Below are 25,737 nucleotides of genomic sequence, written 5' to 3'. Positions count from 1 at the left end.
AGGCCAATCAAGCCTCAAGGAGTCAACTCTCGAGCACCCCAAGCCCTGGTATCACTCCAGGCATGTTAAGTCTCGAGGGACTAACCCTCGAGCATTCCAAGCCTTGGTACTATGCTAGGCAATATTGCATCAAAGGATTGAAGCCTTAGAAGGCTCGCAATCAAGACGCTATAGATTCATATATAGCACGAAACGAAGGTAGGGTCTTCGCAACTGTAAGGAATCTAGTCTTGGGAAGCTTAGGAGGATCTTGGATTGGTGGATGAAAAGCTAAGAAGTGCATTCGCTTTCAGCAAGGCCCAATTAACAAGATGATGGGATTATATACATTATGACAGCAAACCTTAAAATCACATTTAATGCTATGTCAGGCTTCACTAACTGGCGGCCAAGCTACATTTAATGCCCTTGATTAAGGGAGAAATGACATGGCAACATAGTGCAAGGCTCGATGAGGGGATTAGACCTTTCAGACTCCTAAACCCCCAGGATTACCCACGTAATCTTGGCAAGGAGCAATGCATACGAGAAACCATGCATAGAAGGGACCATTGGATAATAACCAATGGAATCTGGGCCTATAAATAGTACTATCCCATGAAGAAATAATCAACTAGAAGGGGAAGTTGTCATAAGATTCGATATACTTTTCCTACCACCATCTTAATCTTGATAATTGATCTCCTTCTCCTCCTCCTACACTGAGTTTTTCCTTTGTTTCCTTCATATTTGTATTTTTGATATCACCATTATATTTTTATTTATTGCTTGATCAAAAAAGAACCCCACATATAATAAGGGTATCTTAGTTATTTGACAAGAATATCACCCGAATTTAACATTGGTCATATTGGGGGGAGGTTTTTGTAATTCTTGAAACATTATGGGTACTACTTGTAATTAGGCCTAACCTCAGAGGAGGTAAATGATATTATTCCTTAATATTATTTATCCTTGAATTTCCAAATAAAAACAAAAAGTATAACAAAACAAAAGCACCTAAATGGCACAACATAGGTAAGGGTATTTTGGTCGTTGAAGAATATGTTTATAGGTCAATACAAACAATGATAAGGCCATTTTTGTAATTTCAACAAATGTAAGGATATTATTGGCACTTCACTTCAATTTTTCTAATATCTTTACTAGCCATTTAGCACCAAGGAAATCTGATACATTTTTCTCTGGCAATGTCGGGCTTTGTATCATTGTTCTTTTAATATTACTAAAAACTTCAAACCACAAGAGTAAATTCATCCTACAAATTTATACGTATATCTATATTTATATTATTATTTTATATTTAAATAATTTCAATTCATTTAAATGTCCAGCTCATACAGAACAAAAAATAAAAAGGAATAGCCAACTGCCGAGGATTTTTTTTTTTTTTTCCAAAATAATAGTAATTTTGTTTTCAAACCCGGCTTTGGTGCTACCCTAACTATTTAGTTTACCGTTTATGTAAGAATTAAGAAACTTTTAGTAAGGCGGGTAGGGGTTGCAACTTGGGCAGGCGGGCTAACTCAGTCCAACCCAAAATCAACTTGAAAATTTTGGAATTTGGACTTTTAAATTCACAAATCGGACTCAAATTGGGTTGGACTCGTACTCGACCCAAATCTAACCCAAAATCCAAAATTTAAAAAAATTTCCAATTTTTTACTTTTATTTTTTACCATCCAAATCTTTTGTATCTATATATGTTATATTAAGCATAGTGTTGCATCTATATTTGTTATATTAAGCAAGGTGTTGTATCTATATTTGTTAATTCCTAACTAGTCTTTGATCTATGTGTGTGTGTGTGTGTGTGGTTGTTGATCGTCAATGACGCACACCAGGTCGCGCTCCGGCGACCAAGTTGATCGGAGAAGCACGTGACTTGGTTGATCGGAGAAGGAGAGATGAAGCAGTAGGTCGCTGCTATTTGAAGTGACCGGAACGCTGCACCGAATAGTCGCCGTAGTTGATATAAGGAAACGATCCTTTGGGTCGCATTTCTTGCAGCATCTCACTGTTGAATGGTCACTGCTTTTCCTCCTCTCTCCTCTCTTGTTTGGTCTCCGGCGGCGGCTTGTGTTAGGGTTTACTCCCGTATTATTTTAGGGGGTTTTGGAATAATTTTAAAATAAAAATTATTTAATAACAAATAAAAAAAATGGGTTGAACGGGTCAATCCGTCTAACCCAAAAATATTTGGATTTGGGTTACTAGCAGAGTTCAACTTTGTTTGGCATTGGGCCGGCTCAACCCAACCCGACTTTGGATTGAGGTCGGGTTGGGACCAGGCTGAGTTGGGCCTGCCCAACTTGCAGCCCTAAATTGAGCCATCTCTGATCTCTTTCTATTCTGCTATCTAGTTGGTGCTTGAGTGTGTGTAATTAAGAAATTAATCATGGTGATGTGGTCAGTTGGAGTATTGTGTATTGTGGTATTGGCTAGCATAGCAATAACTAAGAGGAACAGATGCAATGGAATTCTGGCCCAAGGTTCTATGGGTTTCCCTCTCATTGGAGAAACCTCCTATTATGTTTGGATTTGTTGAATTGGTATCTTAAACTTGGGTTCGAGGAAGTTTAGTTCGAAATTTGTACTAAATTTCCTCCATTTTCAAATTCAAGATCATCAGTGCCTTCAAACATAATCTTTAATTAACAATGTAACTATTGTGATTCTTTCTTTCTATTTTTTCGAGCAATAACACATTTCATTTATTTATTTTTTCATGGAATAATTAAGAATAAAACTCAAAACCATGAATCTTATATATTAATATTCGTCTTGTTGCCTCAGAATTGCCCTTTTAATTCAACAAATTAACCTTATGTTTGTTTCTTGGTGAATGGTTATGAAACTATGATTTTTTGTTTCCTTTAGGAGAATGTGTACTTTTTTTTTATTCATCTTCTTCTTAAATAATTTATTCCTCTAAACTAATAGTCACATCTATTAATCAAAATTAAATATACAATTTTGTCTCTATTTCTTTCAACCTTTATCACATCCATCTGCAATCAAATTATAAACTGTTTTTATTGCTAATTTTGACTTTGTTGTATCCAGAAGTAGGTTGCCAAGGACCTAATAACGATCGAACTTTTGTAGAGAGTGAGCAAATAACATCTCCACAAAAGTGACTACACACCTCCAAGTCAAAATTGATTTTTTCCTTCATCAATTTTTAATTACACTTATCCTGCTTGGTCCCAAACCAATCCGCTCCACAGAGCCTGAGACCACTATGTGCACTATGATCCACTAACAACCGTGTTTGAGCAAAGTAAAAGTTTCAAAACATCCCACTTACATCAACCCAAAAATTAAATTCGGGGGCACAGTATAAAAATAAAAAATAGATAAAAAATAAAATAAAAAACTACAATAAATATAGATTCTATAAATCAAGAGACAAAAAGAAAAATTACTCAAAATAATGAAAAAAAAATGAGAGAATTTTGAAAGGGAAAAAATTTGGAGTTTGATTCAAAAAGAAAATTTTGACTTTTTTAAAAGGAAATTAAATGAATTTAAAGACTAAAAAAGAGAAGAAATAAAAAATTTAAGACATAATTTTAGAAAATAAAAATTTTAGGGGGGCATTAGATGATTTTTTTTATATATACATGTAAAAATTTATAAATTTAACATATGTATTATAAGCATGGCTAGGGGGTATACTGGCTCCGCCCCTGCTCACATCACACAGACGCTCTGTAAAAAAGAGAAGAAATATAAAATTTTAGAGATAATTTTAGAAAATATAATTTTTTTTTTTTGGGGGGGGAGGGGGGGGGGGGGGGGCATTATATGAATTATATATATATATATATATATATATATATATATATGTAAAAATTTATTATAAATTTAGAATATATATTATAGTAAGTAAGGTCAGGTCGAACCAGGGGCACGTGCCCCCAGACATACACCAGCGCTGCCCCCACTCACATCACACACACGCTCCATACAACACTTGTTCTTGTTTCTAGCACACCATAGGAGACCCAAAGCTATCCTGATTGTAGTCACTAGGAACGTTAACAACCAACATTAACTACAAACAATTCTCAACCAAATATAAGTGTACGTAGCTATGAAGCACCGACACGTCCAAGCTCTGGACACGTGTCTGACACGTGAAAAACGTATCCCTATTATTTTATATTATTTTTTGGATCAAACATGGCCAGGATACCTCAGGGACACGCCCGAGGACACGTCGATAAGCTTAAAAAAAAAAAAAAAAAAAAAAAATTGAAAGAGAAAGAAGAAGATGATATATATGTATGTGTATATATATCTGTGTGTGTATCCATTCTCTATAACAATCTTGGCTCAGATCACCTGCACATCGTTGGAGGACTTGAGAATGTAAAGGGCAGAGAGGATCAGGTGGAGTAGATCTTGAGACATAGAGGAAAAGGAAGATAAAGGCATGCGATTGAAAAAGAAGGCGAAGACACAACTCTCTCTCTCTCTCTTCGATGCGGCAGAACACAACTCCCTCTCTCTCTCTCTTCGATGCGGCATAAATTGTTCAGCTTTTGTAGAATGACCTAGAAGGTCTTGGATGCTTCAAGAGTTAAAAACTTAGTTTGTCCTATGGGCCGTCTCTCTGGACCTACTATGGTTATACTTTTTGAATCATTTCTTTTGGGCCTATTGGCTACTGTAATGGGCATGTATTTTTAGCCTAGTGTTACGCCCTGCCTATGGAGGTTGTGCCACGCAGGCGACACGCAGACGCTGAGGAGGACGCTGCATGGCAACTACATGGCAAGTGGAGTTTCTAGAGTCTTCCGGAGTAGTCTAGAGTTGTGTGGAAGATTCTAGATATGTGTAGTATATTCTAGAAGTGTGTGGAAGGTTCTAGAATTCTCCAGAATTGTGTGGAGTAATATGGAGGGTTCTAGAATGTTATAGATATGTATGGAGATTTGTAGAAGGTGGAAGAAGATTCTAGAGAATCAATCTCCACCGTTGGTTAAAATGCATCCTAGCCATCCATTAGGGATGGGGATGCCTATAAATAGGAGTAGGACTTCATTTTGCAACCAACAAGTCCTAGAGTGAGTCTTGAGAGCCTTGCAGAGAGCTTGAGTGTTAGCCTTGTACAAAGCAATCTTTGAAGTAATAGAAGTGTTCTTTCCTTGCCAACTTAAGTGCCTTAGTGTGTGTGAGTGTGCAAGCCAAGTGAGGAGAGGGCGAGGGCAACTACAACACTAGTAAGCGTACGAGGGGAGTGTGTTGGCTAAGGTGTGCACGGGAGTTAGGTTGACCAAGTACTTGCGAGAGTGAAAGCAACGTCTTGGTGCCGCACGGGAGCAACTAGAGTGGTGCTGAAACTCTAAGCCTGTGACACTAGTCTAAAGCCCATATAATTATCTATATTATTATATTTAATTGATTAATCTTTCAAAATTAAAAAATAAAAAATAAAAAAGAAATATGAGATGTATAGTGGGACTAATTTAAATAGGTTATATTTATGAATATAAATGAGAAATTGAGAAAAGAATAATTTATTTTATATAACAATAAATTATATTATTATTTTATTGTCGTGTCCGTGTCCTATTTTTTTGAAATTTGCTGTATCGTTGTATCCGTGTCATATCGTACTCGTGTCCCGTGTCCGTGCTTCATAGGTACGTAGCTTGAAGAGAGAGAGAGAGAGAGATGCGTTGATTTTCAACATTTTCCAAACCAATCTTGGCACTACACGAGCTTCAATTAGATTTAACAACTCGTGTTTATGAATCATAATCGTGTCATATAAAGTTATGAGTATTCTATATCATAATCATGTCATATAAAGTTATGAGTATTCTATTAAATAGGTCGATCCGAGAACGACTTGTTTAATAATCATGTCAACTATCCTCGATACAAACATGACTCATTTATTAAACAAATTATACACGTAACTTGTTTTTAACCGGTTTAATTTAAATAAGTTATGTTATTGTTTATTAATTTAACTATAAAATATAAAAATATAATGAAAAAAATTGGTATAATAGAAAAAATTAGACCCATTTGGACAATACAATTACAAAAAAGCCCAAATAAAATAGCCATAGAATTTATATTAAAATAAAAGAAAAATTCATAGTAATTGAGTTAATAAAACACGTTGCGCGTTAATCGTATTGACCTGACAGATTATAACATGATTAATTAAAATATGTCTCATCGAGATAAATAGATTAAGCTCCAAAACATCAACATGACATAATTAATTAAATGAGTTGAATCGATAATGACACAAACACAATTAAAATATGTCTAATCGAGATAAATAGATTAAGCTCCAAAACATTAACATGACATAATTAATTAAATGAGTTGAATCAATAATGACACAAACGCAATTAACGTCAACCCAAACGCGTTAATTTCTTGTCGTGTTAGCAGGTCATCTCAAATTTTGTCACCCAAGCGTCTGGTCTGTATAACAAACTTAGAATGGCCGGCTTCTTGTACTCAAAAAGGCCATTTCTTGGTGCTTCAGTATATGCAGTGAGTTCACTTAATTAAGAAAATGACGATGTGGTGAGTTGGAATATTGTTGGTTGTAGCATTTGTCAGCATAGCAATGACTCAATGGATTCACAAGTGGAAGAACCCCAGATGCAATGGAATTCTACCACCAGGTTCTATGGGTTTCCCTCTCGTTGGAGAAACCCTTCCTTAACTTACTCAAAGTAACTCAGATAAATTATTCATTCATCAACAAAATAGTACAGTGGTAGTCACATAAAATAAATACTTTTTTTTTTTTTTTTTGGGTGGTTGATATATCTCTAAATTATTGTTGATATATCTCTAAATTATTTTTCTCACTAGCCTCAAGTTCAAGTGAAGTAGTATCACCTCCTTCCACATAGGAGATTGATGGTTCAGACTTCTGTTCGAGCAATAATAAGCTGATAGTGAGTACCCGGCATTCCAATCAGCCTCTCTTGAGATTTAGTGTACTCGTTGGCCAAACCTTCATGAGCACATTCTCTTATTTTCGACTGAAAATTAACTCTGATACTATTTATTACGACCCGCCCTTCTATGTAGATAATGTCCCCTTTACACACTCTCTGTACTCATGATTTTCGAAACGCATTTACACAATTGAATGATTTCAACTCATACAAGTGCCAACAACCTCTCCCTGAGGCCATGTGAGACGTCACAACAATAGTGGGTATGCCTAAGTTGAGTGTGCCTTCTTTCTTTTTCTTCCTCATAGCTCATTTCTAAGATTTACAAAAAAAAAAAATGTGCGTTACACTGCTCTTGCACGTAAAGTGGTTACCAGGGCAAGGCTGAAAAAGGAAACAGGAGATGTCTCAACATCATGGCTGACGAAAGAAGCAAAGCCACAGGATTTGCCTTCTTCTCCACAACTAACCTCTCGTTCCCTACATTTCCTGCTGAAGCATTCACCTTGCTCAAAAATGGCATGATCAGCCCCCACATTGCCTGGAATTCACCAAAAACCCAATCAAGCACTCAAAAGTAATCACTAATATCAATTTTCTTTGATCAAATCCTAGTTCCAAGAGGCAAATTTTTTAGGTGTACGTAAAGAGATAGACTGAATATATCTTTGTAACATGTCTACTGGAAGTTCCCATAGTCAGAACTCCACAAAGGATGGACATTTTCAAAGGTAAAAAAATGTCGGTTGATGATTGGTACCTCCTGGCATGACACCAATGCCTCCAGCAATACCAGCTGCTGTATTTGCCACCAAATTTCCATAAAGATTAGGAGTCACCTACAAAACATAAGTCAGCCTCCATCAGCTACCTGTAAATCACGTGACGTGGGGTGAGCAAGGAGAAGGCAGTAATCTTGACAATTAGACAACATTATTATAAATGAACATTAAGTTCACCAAATAAAACAACAAGATACAGCTAAATACAACAGACCTCTATGTTTTAGATTCTAGCAAATGACTAAGCATGTCCAACAGCAATATAGGATGCAGCATACTCAGATTAGGAATTCCAAAAGGCTTTAAAACTAAAAGAGCAGATCAACCTATGATTTTAGTAAAAAATTGGTCATCCCCACATTGAAGCCTAAATTAACCAATGGCATTTAAGTTTTTACCTTAGACTCCCAGATGCAACAGTTTATTATTATTTCAGTAGCATCAAGAAATTAACAAATGAACAGCCTGTGGCTATTGCATGAATTGAAACACCGTACTTTTCGATAATAGTCACATACCATAACATCAAATTGTTCTGGCTTTGAAACAAGCCGCATACTGCAATTGTCCACAATAATCTCATTATACTTGATACCGGGATACTTGCTTGCAACCTCCCGGCAGGATTCTAAAAACAGACCATCTGCCAGTTTCATAATGTTAGCTTTGTGCACAGCAGTTACCTCCTTTCTGTTGTTGAGGTACGCACAGGCATATTTTGCAATTCGTTCTGAGCAAAACTTTGTTAGCACCTAGCAAAACTGCAGGATGAGAAAGACATTTCCACGCTCAAAAACTTAAACCAAACAGAATAACAATATAGCATTCGTTAAGTCATCCAGCAGAAGTAGCACTACTTTGGGCTACATCACAGCCACAAATTCCAAATCAGGAATTTAGTGAATAAAAACCAAACCATCATTTTCGGAAGCCTATAAAACCAACAAATACATTTGACACAAACATAATCATGTACAGATATACAATATCATAATAGCTGTAAAAACAAATCTACATCTCTCCAGAAACTAAAAATAACAGCCATCAGAAAACATGAATTAACGAAAATAAACAATAAAATATGAAGACGCAATGAAGAACGAGTGTGTTGAAAACATGAAGAAAAGTACAAAACAAGTATATCTCCAAGGTAGATTGCCGTTTATATTATAGTTTAGATCCCACCGTCAGGTTATACTTATCGAAACTGTAACCAAATTTAATAGAGAGGCTAATCGAGGAAACAGAAAGCCATGAAGGAATTCCTAAATAGTTAAGCATTTATTCTAATATGGATTTTCTGGACTAATTATAAGCCTTTCCCGTTTGAAATAGTTGGTTAAAAGATATTCGGAATGTACACTAGTAAGTCAGAATCAAAATTTAACTTTGCTATCAAGAATAGTATTGTTTTTCTAAGAATAAAGATTTAATTTACTATTATTTGTGTATTTCATTCAAGGATGAAGCAAATAGAAACTTTAATATATGTTATTGTGAATTAAAACCAACAATCACGTGAAATGTTATAACTCAACTTAACAAAGCTTTTTCCATACCATTTAAGGTTGCCTACATAAATCTTGTGTCGACCTTCCAATCTACCTAACTCCATAACTCAAACCAACCACACGTTCTTTACTATCTTAATCCATGTTAGTTTTGGTCTTTCCTTCTCTTAGCATTACTCCCAATGTGGGTCCACGTCCACTCTTTCTCACTATTATACTTGCAGTCACCACTACCCAGGACCAAAGAATCTTGATAAACTTTTAACTCATTTAATCTCCAATTGGTGCTACTTCAACCATTTTCACAAATGAATTTATTTTTAACTTTATTTTGTCTTGCCTCTTGAAATTCATAGAAAGAATACGAGAACTAAATTTCTATTCGATATTTTCACTGATGGTGTTACATCCAATTTATAGAATAGGACCTAGCTAAAATAGGTAACTAATTATCTACCAATGAGCCATAAATCAGGGAGTAAATAATTCAGTCCTACAGCTGTACTATAAGAAATAAAATCTCAACACCCCCCTCAAGTTGGTGCATAGATGTCACACATGCCCAACTTGTCAAATTTTTTTGAAAATACTTGATTTGAGACTACTTTGGTGAGAATGTCGGCTTGTTGATCCTCAGATCGAATCTTAGGCAACTCCACAATTTTCCCATCCAACTTCTCCTTAATGAAGAATCTGTCTATTTCGACATGCTTTGAGTACGATCATGTTGAACTGGATTATGGGCAATATCACATGCTACTTTATTATTACAATATAGTCGAATAGGTTGCCCAGGTAAGTAACCCAAATCTCGCAAGAGAAGTCTTAACCACAATGTTTCGCAAAGTGCAAGCGCCATACCTCTGAATTCAGCTTCTGCAGTCGAGCGAGCAACAACATTTTGTTTCTTGCTTCTCCATGTAACAAGATTACCTCCTACAAAAGTAAAGTAACCAGAAATAGATCGTCTATAATCTATAGCTCTAGCCCAGTCAGTATCAGTATATGCATCTATATTTTGATAACTAGCATTTTTAGTGAACAAAATTCCTTTTCCAGGAGTTGATTTTAAATACCTTAAAATGCGCATAATTGCATTCATATGTTGCTCTCCAGGATCATGCATAAACTGGCTAACAATGTGTGGCGACCTTGTGGGCGGGTGTGTGTGAGCATGTGCAGGGGGCACCAGTAGGCTACCACACTGGGCGAGCTACAGGTGCACAATCCCACAACGTCTAGGTGTGAATGGGGCAAGTGCTATATGTAGATTCAATACCCTTCTATGACAAAATGCGTTTTAAAGCCGTGATGGCCGTGAACCCATCAGAACTCTGTAGTTAAGCGTACTTAACTTGGAGTAGTACCAGGATGGGTGACCCCCTGGGAAGTCTCTGGTCTGGGTGAGCCAAAAGCAGACAATATTGTGTCTGGCCAGGGTGAGGGTCGTTACAAATGGTATCAGAGCCTGACCCAGCCGGAAGTGTGGCCAACGAGGACGTTGGGCCCCAAAGGGGGGGTGATTGTGGCGACCTTGTGGGCGGGTGTGTGTGAGCATGTGCAGGGGGCACCAGCAGGCTACCACACTGGGCGAGCTACAAGTGCACAATCCCACAACATCTAGGTGTGGATGGGGCAAGTGCTATATGTAGATTCAATACCCTTCTATGACACAACGCGTTTTAAAGCCGTGATGGCCGTGAACCCATCAGAACTCTGTAGTTAAGCGTGCTTAACTTGGAGTAGTACCAGGATGGGTGACCTCCTGGGAAGTCTCTGGTCTGGGTGAGCCAAAAGCGGACAATATTGTGTCTGGCCAAGGTGAGGGTCGTTACACAATGCTCAATGCATAAGCCAGATCCGGTCTCGTGTGTGCTAAGTACATCAATCTCCCTACAAGTCTTTGGTATTTTCCTATATTAGTAGGTACTTGATTAGACTCAACACATAACTTCAGTCTTTCTTCCACTGGTGTCTCAGCTGGTTGACATGCTGTCATGCCAGTCTCTTGTAATAGATCTAAGGCATATTTTCTTTGAGATAGGAATATGCCTTAGATCGAGATACTTTAATCCCGAGAAAATATCTTAAAGAAACTAGATCTTTCATTTCGAATTCTCTGGATAAATACTTTTTGAAAACCTTCATTTCTTCAAGATTCCCTGTAATCACCATGTCATCTACTTATACAATGAATGCAGTGATCTTACCATGTTGTTTCTTCAAAAATAACGTGTGGTATGAATTGCTCTAACAGTAGCCAAAGGTTATCACAGACTTTGTGAATATTCCAAACCATGCTCTTGGAGATTATTTCAACCCATATAATGATTTCTTTAACCTGCAGACCTTCCGATTATACTTTTCGGGTATCATGCATCCTGGTAGGAGATCTATGTAGACTTCTTCAAATAATTCACCATGCAGAAAAGCATTCTTCACATCGAATTGTTGCAATGGCCAATCCAAGTTCGCAGCTAAATATAATAAGACTCGAACTGTGTTGATTTTGGCTACAGGTGCGAATGTCTCTGTGTAATCGATTCCATAAGTTTGGGTGTAACCTTTTGCCACCAATCTTGTTTTAAAGTATTCAACTGTGCCATCGGCTTTATACTTCACAGTGTAAATCCATCGATATCTAATTGGTTCTTTCCTAGTGGAAGATCAATGAGTTCCCAAGTTTCATTTTTCTACAAGGATTTCATCTCATTGTTTATAGCTGCTTTCCACCTAGGGTCAGCTAAAGCTTCTTGCATACTGTTAGGAATAAATACAGTAGATAATTGATTTACAAATGACAAATTTGATTTTGACAAACGATGGTTTGACACATAATTGCTTATGGGATACTTAAATTTACTAGAAAGTTCAGGTTCATATGTGGGTTTAATTATACCTCTAGTGTGACGCGGTGGTAATTATTTTCTGAGTGGCTCAAACACTAAATCAAGAACACCCTCAGCAGGCGATTGGTTTGATATATCAATTGCGAGGGACTCGAACTCAGACGATGATGGGGTTGGAGCCATACTTTCCATTTCTGGGCGTTTATCACCACTTTGATCCAACTGTATACTACTCGAATCTAATTCGCTCAATTCCTGATTGGTTGGTCCAACTTGTCAGTCATCGACATTAGAAACGTCGTCCTCAAAAGTGTGATAATCATAATCTAGAGTCTAAATTTCGTTTTGGTACTCCCCCTGAAGTTCAGACGCAGAAGGAAAAATACATCGAGTCTTCATTGAAGACAACATTCATTGTGATAAACATTTGTTGAGTTGGAGGGTGATAACAATGATACCCTTTTGATGAGTAGCATATCTGAGAAAAACACAGTGCAATGCTCGAGGAGTTAGCTTGTTGCGTTAATGCTTATGGAGGTGTACAAATGCTACACAACCAAAGACATGAGGAGATAGATTTGGGACGGTTGGGGCAACAATTGCATCAGTGAGAGCCTACAATGGTGTTTGGAAGGCAATAGAGCTGGAAGGTACTCGATTGATTAGATATGCTGCAGAGGTAAGTGCTTCTCCCCAATACGATAATGGCATATGCGCTTCTATTAATGAAGCACAAATAACCTCCAACAAGTTTCGATTTTTTTGCTCTGCAACCCTGTTCTGCTGGGGTGTATTGGAACAAGTGATTTGATGAATAGTTCCATATGCTTCCAAATATTGCTGAAGGTCAAAACTCTAATATTCTCCACCATTGTCACTACGGAGAACCTGAACATGTACATTGTATTGAGTTTCAACCATTTTATAAAACTTCTGAAACAATAAGTTCACTTCACCTTTGGACTTCATCAAGCACAATTAGGTCATCTTAGTACAGTCATCAATAAAAGTAACAAACTAACGGGATCCACCTAAAGTAGTGACTTTGGACGGACCCCAAACATCGGAATGTATAATCATAAAAGGAAGTGGACTTTTATGCAAACATAAGGGATACAAAACACGATGGCTCTTTGCTAGTTCACAAACATCATAGCGGAAACTAGAAATATCAAATTTTGCAAACAAACTAGGAAATAATTTTTTCAGATAACCAAAGGAAGCATGCCCCAAACGTCGATGCCACAGCCAGATTTCAGATTTCTTTTTCTCCCTCTTAGAACCATCCACTGTAAATGATTGTCGTAGCTTGTCGGAACTTTTGGACATCAAGTCCAAGTAATACAGTTTCCCTTGCCTAATACCACAACCAATCGTCTGCTTTATTTGGATGTCCTTAAACACACAAAAATCAGGCCAAAAAATGACAACACATGATAAAGCTGTGGTTATTTGGGAAACTGATAAAAGATTATAATCTAAAGATGGAACAACTAAAATAGAATCTAAATGACGATTATCAGTAAGTGTCAAAGATCTTTCCCCAATAACTAGGGTCGAAGTCCCATTTGCAGTAGAAATAAATTTGTGTGAGGATGAATTAAGAGGTGAAACCTATCTAAAATCAAATGTCATATGATCTGTGGCATCGAATCAATTATCCATGCACTATTAGCAACATGTGTGAAAATATTGAAAACCTTACCACCATTATCCGTTGTCTTAACAACTGCTACAGTTGAGATCTTTGTTGAATTCTTCTTCTAACGGCAATGATCCCACCATTTCAGATATCTCACAAGTTTGAAATAGCGACTTTTGGTATGACCAGTCTGGTTGCAATGAGTGCATTTGTAGGTAAACTTGTCTACGCCAGATGATTCAATATTTTTTTCACTGATCATTTTTTTTTTTTTTTTTGAACTGGTTTATCACAGAACCAGTTTTCACCTGAGGTTACAAAACTGGTTTAGTTTTGAACTAATCCAGCACTAGAATAATATTACACTTGTGGCCAAACAGAAGGTTTTAATATATAATATTATAAGAATTTGTGGATAGAGGCAAAGAGAAGAAAATTCAGCCAGCGGTAGAGCTCGGCCGTGAGCTTCGGTCGAGGAAAACGACCGGCGATGGTGTGGCGGTGGCAGGTTGTCCGCAGATCGGCGGTTGACGGCTGCAGATCCGGCAACGGCTTTGGACGGTACAGCGGTTTGGCAACGGTGCAGCGGTGAGCAGTGATTCGTCGTCGTTTATAGACAACAACTAGAGAATCTGTAGATCGCCGGCAAGGGATGGTATGGTTTAGTGATCGCCGTTCCCGGTGACGGGATTGCAGATTTTGACGGTGATGGCAGATTGGTGTTCGGTGGACCCAAGCTTGGTTCGGTGCCGGCGGCAAGTTGGTTTGGATTTTTTTTGCTATGGATTTTTCTAACAAGGATGGTCAAGATGGCAGTGGTAGAGAGTTGAAGAGGAAGGTATGGGTTTTGAATTTTTTATTCTTGCAAACTTTGTAGTTTGCAGTTGCAGAGATACCAACAATTTGAATTTTTTATTCCCTTTGATTCTAGGCAAGGTAATGTATGGTTTAATAAAAAAAATAAAAATAAAAATAATGTATGGATCAATAAAAATAAAAAAAATTCAAAGGAATAGTTCAAGCATGGCTCTGATACCATCTTGAAATTCATAGAAAGAATACCGAATTAAAATTCTATTTGATATCTTCATTTATGGTGTTACATCCAATTTATAGAATATGACCTAGATAAAACAGGTAACTAATTAGTTACTAATTAGTCCTAAATAAGGGAGTAAATAATTCATCCTACAACTGTACTATAGGAAATAAAATCTCAACATTGCCAAACATTTATCTCAATAGTCACATTCTTGACATGCTTATAATGAACATATTCCTAGTCTCCCAGCATCCTGTCCCAACCCATAAAGTATGAGTGTATGACTGATACAATAGTGGTTTAATATAATTTACCTTAAAATTTCAAAGTTATAAGTCCATCATATAGTATAAAGTTGATGATTCATCATAAAAGATCACGATTGTAAAATCCTTATTCACATTTATTATCTAACAAAAGTAGTAGCAGAGTATTAAACAATCATGCCCTCATTTTTGGACAAATTTCAGTCAATTTAGCATGTATAATGTGGCCATATACATAAATTTGTTCTAATTTCCTACAAGAGATGGAAACAAATTTTAAACTTTACTAAATTATTATTATTATTATTTTTTCTAGTTGGTACTCGCACACACATGTCTCTTTTGATACTTCAACTCCTGACCTTCTTTTAAAAGGAAAAAAAGCAAATATCGCTAGGCCAATGGCCCGTTGGTACTTCAGTAAATTATTTAATAGATCTAATTTTGCAAATGAAACAAATTGACAAGTATAACAATGTCCGGATCTGGTCGACACTGTGCAGATATTGTCTTGTTTTGCATTATCTTGATACTCACAGATTTCAAAATGCATCTACACAGGCATCCCTTATCACTGTCAACAACTCCCCAGACCCCACCAGTTGATGTGGGACGCCCCAAGTAAAATATGACTAGAAGAAAAAATAAATACACTTGATTGTTCCTCACCTATCATTTTCAATATAAAACTTAATAAATAAAAGTATAATCAATGTTGTATTGATCTTAAATTCCAATACTTCAATCAAATTATATGTTCAACTTTTGACTTCTATTTTGAAGGAAATTAACAGCCATTTTACTATTCAATAACATTGCATTGTACATTAGCTATTACTGACATAATTACATTTTGCACATAAGAAAATAACCACTTAATAGCATATAAATGTACTAATAAATTCACCTTAAAGATCAATATTTGATCTTTATGGTCACATTTAGCCCTAGATTTCATACATAATAGAGTACAAACGACACTTCATTTCAATCAATAAATGAACAAATAGATGAAAATCATGATAGATATACATACCTTAAGGCTTTCGACGACACTGGGAACAACCTCGTGCTCGAGCCCGGAATACTCCCCTTCTGTGTTCTCCCCTAGCACAACAATATCGATGTTTTCGTGGTGAGTGGGCAGACCGAGCAAATTGAAGCAATTGATAAGCGAAGCATATAGATCGAGCTCCTTCCTCAGCTGAATATTCAGTAAACTCACACCGCCGCCTATCGGAGTTATCAACCCTCCCTTCAAGCACACATTGTTCTTCCAAATCGACTCCATCACCTCCAGTAGCACGCTCTTCATGTTGCTGTGCACTTCGTACCGCTCGAAGTACACCAGCCCATGCATCGCCAACATCACCTGCTCGACGGCGCCGGTGACCAGCGGTCCGATTCTGTCGCTAGGAATAAGTGTGATGGGCCTCGGAGCTCCGTTACCGGGTCAAGGCATGTAGGTGACGGCTCGGGTTGGGGGTGTCTGGACCCGAACCCTAGGAGAGGGTTAGGCACTGGCACACCCTGGGGGCTTGGGTGGGCTTGAACCCCCCTCCCAATATTTTTTTTTTTTTTTTTTAGTATAGGTATATTTAGCCCAATTTTTTTAAAAAGAAAAAATTAGTAGTAGTATTAGTCCTCAATTTTAACCCATCCAAACAAGTCCAATATCTAGATCACAATTTTAAAACAAAGGCCCAACTAAATAGGCCCAATCAAATAGGCCTAAGCCAAACAAGACTTAAACAATCACTAAACCAAAGTACAGAGAATTCCTAAATTCCTAATCTTGCACAAATTAGAAAGCTCACTACTTCCATCCTTCTAAAGTCTAACCCTATTTCTTCTAAAATTTTTCAACTCTTTAATCTTTCGATCCTCAATTTCCCTTTTTTTTAATATTAGCCCCCTAATTAACAATTTCAAGATTCGCCCTTGGGATTAGGGTTTGATGTTGACGGAGCACATAGTTATTGTATAAGGATGGGTAGGGTTCGTTTGGCCATTAATGGGGACACAGATCATTTGGCTCTTTTGCCTTTTGTTTTTTTCTTCATCTCCGTGAAACGAATAGAAAGTTCGAGAGATACAGTGAAAGCCATGAAGACATGTAAGTGTAACAGACAATACAGACAACAAAAGGTTATACATTATGAGCGCAAGGCAATATTTGTATATATATATTTTTTAGAGTAGTAATTATTTCGAGTGCGCGCTCGCAATAACTTTGTTTCTCTCTCTTCTTACGGCGTTTAACCCAACTTTCTCCTTCCTCCTTTTTTTTTTTTTTTTTTTTTTTTTTTTTTTTTTTTTTTTTTTTCTGGGCTGGGTCTTCTTCTCCCTCCTCGCTCTCTCTCTCTCTCTCTCTACATCGAAGTCACGATCGTGAAATTGTCATACAAGCCGTCGGCCCTCTCCTTACCATACTCGGCTAGCTCATCCTTTCCTTCATCTGGTCCAGGTAGTGAGGGCAAAATAGTGGAAGAGAACCCCTATACATCAAAATTTCCTATTCTTCCTCTTCGTTCGGGTAAAACTATCTTTCTATGTTAATCGAAGCATTGGGAACAACATTAGTACCATACTAGCCAATTACTATGATATTTGAGTGAGTTAAACCCGTTACCATGCTTAAAGTTCACTACAGAAGTCCAAAGCTTATGAGGGTAAATTGGTTATTTCTTAACCAAATAATGATCAACGAGTCAACTATAAGGTTCTGGTCATGCATGGGTGCCTATAGTTAAACAGAAGTGGAGTGACGGACCAAAATCATAGAAGTCAAAGATATAGGTGGCTGGGGTCATCCGAGTGTTTGCATGACATTGTGCGAGCGCTCGGGCCATGCCCTGTGGTCGCTACGTGTGCACAAGGGAAACCATGTGCGCGCAAGGATTTCGAGGGTCCAAGCACTCGACCCTCCTCCAAGCACTCAATATTAGAAACTTGTTACTGGAGTTGGGCGCTCGAAGGGGCTGAGAGTGCTCGACTTCCCCAAAATGGGCTGTGAGCACTCGGCCCTGCTGCTGCGAGCGCTCGGCTAAGCCTGAAAGGTGTTGTTTGGCTTCTTTAAACTCGTTAGTGTACACCTAATTGATCATCAAACATATGTAACACAGGTTCTAAATGAATGGATATGCCATAAAATGGACGAATTGGATCAACATACATTCATGCATTAAATTGAATTCCATTTCATCGTTAACAACAAAAAAAGTTATATTACATCAATGGACGGTTCAAGGATCAAAGGGAGAGTTAAAGATCAAGGTGAAACTTAAAGTGGGAATTGGGTCTCATATTCAACTCCATTCCAAATTATACATGTGAATGACTATCGAATGCAAATCTTTAGCAAAAATTTAATACATCCTTGGCTATAAGGTCCAAATACACCATAATAAGCCCTAATACATGGATTTAATTCTAAGTTCACAAAAGAAGTCCTCAAAGTGCGTCAATGGTGAGATGGTGGGTTGTCCATGACTTCCTTTCCGTTTCTTGAAAAAATTGTAGAGGAATAAGCACAAGGCTTAGTACAGATAGCCTAAATGGCATCTCCTAAAATTAAGTAGACAAATGCATACTTAGACACATTAGGGAATAGAATAAGAGAATAGGGATCATGCCAGGATCACACATCGTCAACCAAGTCACCAATTTTCCAACATCAACCATTTGAAATGATGTAATGCGTGACATGACTTATGTAAGCGCACACCACACACACACGCCCTCACTTCCACACACACCCACACAAAAAACGTACTGACTAGTCGGACTTTGGGTACCTCCCGCCGTCCTTAGGGAGAATTTGTTGGTCATCCCAGGCAAAGGGTACCTCCTAACTATCATTTGGGGCTAAGGTCACTAAATTACTCACGGGTATCTCCCGTGTCCCTATTAGCTAGCTAACACCACTGATAAAAGGGTACCTTCCCAAAACCGAGTTTAGGAAAACCTTTCCTTAAAACTTCTTCAAAATTCATCATTTATTTTCCACATTTCCTCACCGCACACCCAACAGCCAATGACAATGCAATGTCATTAGTGTCATGCTTACAATGTATGACATGCTTCAATAGTCATCATTGTCAATTCATAGTCACAATTCTAACTTCATATGAATTTATACATAAACATCTACTTTTAAGCATACTTGGCAATTAACAATAACACATATATTTAGCATGCCACATATAAAAATTAGGACACCCATAGCATAAATTTGACAATTAAATACTCACATTGGCAATTCTACAACACATGGGATACATGGTATTTTATACATCATCAAAGTCATACATTATAATTTATTTATTTTTCCTAAATGATACATCATAAATTTTGTTTCCCACATTCTCACTTATGGAATCAAATAGCCTGAATCCACCATATAGTTATTTAGGAACATATAACCACATATGTATCAACATCAATTGCCAATAATTACAATATACATAAAACCCTAACATGCCACTATACAAATTAGCATGTAAAAATTAGGGAAAAACATGATTTTGACTATAAGATTAGAGGACTATGTGTACACTCAAATTTTGTAGTCTATAAATAAAAACAAAATAGGGAGCAAAAACAATATTTTATTAATTTGAAAAAATTGGAGTACAATCCTCTGTAATATTCTTTACAAAGAATAAGGTTCTCTGAATCGATCTTCTTTTTGTTGGTTGGATCTAAGGGTTGTACGAGCTTGATCTTGAATCACCGTGGAATTTAGATGAAGAACGGCACGATTTGATGTGCTTGTGGTTGATCACTGTAAAATTTGATAAAGAACGGCATGATTTGATATGCTTGGTGTTCTTCGCTTTTGGGTTTGGATGTTAGGGATGAGTATTGGCAAAGTTTCTGTATTTCTCTCTAGAATTCTGGATTTCTAAATTCTGAATTTGCATCCTTCCTCCAGGCCTCTATTTATAGGCTTCTTGGATTAATAGGAAGATGACACATATCCTCTCCTAATGAGGATAAAATCATAGCTGGGCCGGGCTGGTTATATTACGATAATTATCTTAAAAATAATTATTCCAAATATATTTTATTAGGAATAATTATATTTTCATTTAATCATCTGGGCTGGGCTAATTAAATAATTTAAGTGGACCAAGTTTGAACCAATTAAATAACTTAATTAAACATTAGACCCATATTTGATGGGTCAATTTGTCAAAACCAAAGTCTATTAAAATTTTAGTGTTTACAAATTGCTCCCACTTCGAGTCCCATGTCTGACAGGACTTGTCTCCTTTTTTTTTTTTCACGCCTTTCCTTTCTTCTTTTTTTTCTCTTCTTTTTTTTTTTCACGCATTTTTTTTTCGTTTCTTTTTTTTTTTTTTTTTTTTTTTTTTCACGCTAGATTTTTTTTTTTTTTTCTTCGCTTGCTCGGATTTTTTTTTTTTTTTTTTTTTCACAATTTTTGCTTTTGTTTTTTTTACTGCCACTTAATCCGAGTACAAGAAGGAACTAATGCAAGCAGACCCAGTTGTACAAGTTTCCATGCACCTGTATATTGCTTTGACTATAGAGTTTATTATAATTTGTTTTTCCTTCTGATGCATATCTGATTTACATGAAAGACCTGCTACAATCAACATCCTCATCAATGCATACATGAACTTTCAAACACCATTTATTTCTTCTCTGATTCATCAAACTATAATTTTGTATTACCCAAATCTTTTTCTTCAAGACTGGTAATAATAGGTCTTCTAAGTAGCCACAATGAAAGTTTAATTCCTTCACTTCCTAAGAAGCCATCAGTGACGGAGATGCCAGCAATGGCTACAGGAACAACCCAGTATTGCTTTGTCAGATTTATGAGAATGTGTGTTGTTTGGTTCTTGGAGGAAATTTCAAGCTTAGGGATGGCTGGGGAAGTCGGTGAACAAAGCCTCATCTCTCTTTATAGAACTTTATTTTCTCTCTTCAAAAACTCTCTGGTTGGCGCTCCATGAACCAAGTGATTTTGTTTATATACCATCTTCAATTCAACATGTTCTGTGTAATTCTTTTAGCATCAACACGTTTCGATACATCCAGATGGATTGGCGCCAAATGAAGTGCTTGATTTTGCTTCAACGATCTTTTTTTTTATTTTTTTATTTTTAGAGGTAATATTGCAGATGAACAAGCGTTCCCATCAACCATGAGAAAGAGAGGTCGTGGTTGTGCCATGACCACTAAAACTCTAAGAAGCCAAGTGGATAGTCGGAGTACCATCATAATTCTTGCCCGTAAACAATATAAATTACAATAAATTTTGATGGACCATGTCCTTTTGCTTCAATTGTTCTCCCCAGTGGATCATGCTTGCATCTCCAGAGCAACAAACGTGAATCCATGGCATTCTTGTCCCCATAAGAACAAGATCGATCACCACAACTCGGTGAAGACTATCTCAAGCTCTGCACTTCGCTTGATTTCAAACTTCAGCAGGGATGGAGCGACTTGAATATGCCTTGTTATATTTATTTCACATAATCTGAGCATTACAAGAACTCAATCACCATGTTGGTGCACGTCTATCCATGCCATAAAGTCAGACATGACCCAAGATTATGAATTTTTTTTTTTTATGTACCACTTGAGTTGCAGATTTGTTGTAGTCGTACATGTATGGAGATTGCAAGGGAGTATTAAGGATTGGGGAGCCATGCATCTCTATCTTGATAAGAGAAGATAGAAGAGTACATAGCTTAATGTTGTTTTCTACCTCTGCAGCTTTTTTTCCAGAATTTTTTTTTTTTTTTTTTTTAATCAAGGTTTGATCAAGCAGCAACTTAATTTTATTAACTGAATCAAAGATTGGAGTTAGGTGGCATAAGAAGTGATTTTTTTTTTCAGCAATACCTCGACAATCCATAATTTGTTACAAACTGTGTGAGGAGTTGACAAATGAAGATTGTATGCCCATGCCTCCCATTGGTGATTTGTTTTACTTCAGCAATACCTTGGTGGCGAGCATAATTTTTTCTTGATGCAATATTTCAATAGAAAGCCAAATTTCTCTTTCAATAATGCCTCGGCGGTAAGCAGAATTTTTTCTTCAACGACACCTCAACAGAAAGTCAAATTTCTCTTTCAGCAATACCTCAGCGGCGAGCATAATTTTTCTCTCCAACGATACCTCAATGGAATGCCAAATTTCTCTTTCAGAAATATCTTGGCGGCAATCATAATTTTTTCAATGACACCTCAACGGAAAGCCAATGATCCTTTTCGGCAATACCTCAGCGGCAATCAGAATTTTTTTTCTTCAACAACACCTCAGTGGAAAGTCAAAGATCTTTTTCAGCAATACCTCGGCGACAAGCAGAATTTTTTTCTTCAACGATACCTCAGTGGAAAACCAAATTTCTCTTTCAGCAATACCTTGGCGGCGAGTAAAATTTTTTTTTTTCTTCAACAACATCTCAGCGGAAAGTCAAAGATCTTTTTCATCAATACCTCGGCAACATGGAAAAAAAAAATGTCTTCAATGACACCTCAGCAGAAAGGTAAAGATCTTTTTCAGTAATACCTCGGCGGCAAGTAGATTTTTTCCCTTTAACGACACCTCAATGGAAAGCCAGATTTCTCTTTCAGCAATACCTTGGTAGCGAGTAGAATTTTTTTTTTTCTTCAACGACACCTCAATGATGAACCAGATTCTTCAGTGATGCCTTAGCGGCAAGTTGAGTTTATTTATTTCTTCCAGCCACACCTCGACGATGAACCAGATTCTTCAATGACGCCTTAGCGACAAGTCAAATTTATTTATTTTTTTCAGCCACACCTCAATGACAAACCGACCTCTACAACGACACTTTAGTGGCGAACCAATATTTTTTTTTTCCAGTGATATCGCGACGAATCAGATTACTCAGTGATGCCTTGACTTCAAGTCAAATTTTTTTAGCGATACCTTAATGGTGAACCGAAAATCTTTTCCTTTGCAATGACATTCTGGTGACAAAGTAAAATTATTCTTTGCAACTACATTTTGCCGATAGATCAAATTTTCCTTTGCAGCTACAATTCTGGCGACAAACCAAAATTATTGTTTGTAGCTACACTTTGCTGACGGATCAAATTTTCCTTTACAATTGTAATTTTGGCGACAAACCAAAAATTCCTTTACAATTACAATTCAGTGGCATGACAAGTTAACAGGGTGTGACGAATCACTTTTGATATCATGTGATGAGCACACTTATTTATTATTATTTTTTTTTGTAGATGATTTATACTCATGTCAAAGAGTTTTTGATTTTTTTTTTTTTTTTTTCTCCAGGTAGACAGTTTATACTTGTGTCAAAGAGCTTCATTTTTTTTTCAAGTAGACAATTTAAACTCGTGTCAAAGAGTGTCATTGACAGTTTAGGCTCGTATCTGGGAGCACTTTAACTTTGCAAGAATCAGACGACAATCCAAGCTTATATTGGAGGGCACGGACTATCTCGTCGTCACTTTGAAGATTTTCTTCTTGGTTTCCTTGACTTAATGCCCCCTATGATTTTGCACTTTCGGTTGAAGTCATTGTTATAACATGGTGCGTTTCTTGATGCAAGTCTTTCGAGATGATGCTTATAATGAAAGATGAATCTATTTTGTCATCCAAGTTAGGAAGTATATTGTTTTCTTCTTTGGAGTCACTTCCCTCATCTTCTTGAAGGTTATCGGGTATATCAGGAACATCTTCCCTAACACCATGATTTTCCATGCTAACCTCCATGTCGTCGGCTCAAGTAACAAGCTCTTTAAATGTACGAGGCTTAATCCCTTATAGGATGTAAAGAAGCTCTTAGCGCATGCCTTGCATACATGCTTCAACTGCAGAGATGTCAGACAAACAATACTTATAGTCAAGACTTAGAGCTCGCCAACAGTTGATGTAATTAACTACGGGTTCACTCTTCATCTATTTTGTGTTTGTATGCTCCAACGTACTTATAGTACGATGAGTGGTATAAAAACGGTTGAGAAATTCTCGTTCCATCCGCTCCTAACTGTTAATACCTCCAGCTTTGAGGTCTGTGTACCAATCAAATGCATTCCCTTTGAGGGAGTGAATGAATTGCTTGACAAGGAGATCTCCGTTTGTACCAACAATGCCGCAAGTTTCTACAAAGTGTGCGACATATTGCTTAGGATTGCCTTTTTCGTCAAACTGTTGAAGTTTTGGAGGTTAATACCCAACTAGCATTTTAAAGATCTCAATTCTTTCCGTGTAAGGCTTTGAGTTTATGCGAGCACTTTAAGAAACGCCACTATATTGTTCTCTTATGCAATTCACTATCATGTCTTGAAATTGTTGGACAGAAAGTGAAGCGACGGAGGCAGCTAAAGCGACGGAGGCAGCATCAATTATTGGATTGGCGGACACGTCATTTTGATCATCAATTGGAGTGTTCTCTGGCATGAAATTAGAATGAGGAATTCAGCCTTTGCTTGAGTCAGCATTATCGTCATGCAATGTTAACTTTTTTGTTAGTGAGGTAATTTTTAGATCTTGCTCCTTGAGAGTGTATTGTAACTTTCCTCCTTGCCCCCAGTAAGGTGAAGGCAGTGTGAGTTTGAGTTGTTACTTTGACAGATTTGATGGAATTGATTCTCATTGCATCATGCTGTCTTTTGGCAGGAACGGATGCTTTAACCATGTTCCACATCATTGAACTTGCAGAGTTGTTTGTACTACTTGACGAAGTTAATTACAGCCTTTTTTCCACCTTTTGTGGTGGTGATGATGTTATCCGTCATAACTGTGATGTCTTTGGTGGTATTACTCTTCATCTGAATCTTGTTCAAAGTCATAGAATCTGAAGATGAATTTGTTGAGGATTTGATGTAAGAGAAAGAGATGAGAGGCAGAAGATGTCCTATCAGGCGTGTCAAAAATTTGTACACACAAATTTCGTAATCTGCTAATAAAAACAAAATAAGGAGCAAAAATAATATTTTATTAATTCAGAAAAATTGGAGTACAATCATCTGTAATATTCTTTACAAAGAATAACGTCCTCTGATTCGATCTCCTTTTTGTTGGTTGGATCCAAGGGCTGCATGAGCTTGATCTTGAATCGCCGTGGAATTTGGATGAAGAACAACACGATTTGATGTGCTTGTTATTGAAATTTGATGAAGAACGGCACAATTTGATGTGCTTAGTGTTTTTCGCTTTTGGGTTTGGATGTTGGAGATGAGTATTGGCAGAGTTTCTGTATTTCTCTCCGGAATTCTTGATTTTTGAATTCTGAATTTGTGTCCTTCCTCTTTCCTCCTTTCTCTAGGCTTCTTGGATTAATAGGATGATGACATGTGTCCTCTCCTGATAAGGATAAAATCATAACTGGGCCGAGCAATATTATGATAATTATCTTTAAAATTAATTATTCCAAATATATTTTATTAGGAATAATTATCTTTTCATTTAATTATCTGGACTGGGCTAATTAAATAATTTAAGTGAACCAAACTTAAACCAATTAAATAACTTAATTAAACATTAGACCCATATTTGATGGATCAATTTGTCAAAACAAAGTCCATTAAAATTTTAGTGTGTACACTGTGCAAGTAAGACAACTCTACGTCCTTGAAATTCAAACACTAACTTCCAACAAGAGCTAATGTCCACCGAAATAAGGCCTTATGCACACCAATGGAGAGAAAAGGACAAGAGGAACAAACTTC

The sequence above is a fragment of the Cornus florida genome, unplaced genomic scaffold, assembly GCF_030987335.1.
Source record: "Cornus florida cultivar Cherokee Brave unplaced genomic scaffold, ASM3098733v1 CherokeeBrave_3.0.0_Hap2_Chr03, whole genome shotgun sequence".
Lineage (NCBI taxonomy): Eukaryota > Viridiplantae > Streptophyta > Magnoliopsida > Cornales > Cornaceae > Cornus > Cornus florida.
Note: the sequence above shows the minus strand (reverse complement) of the source record.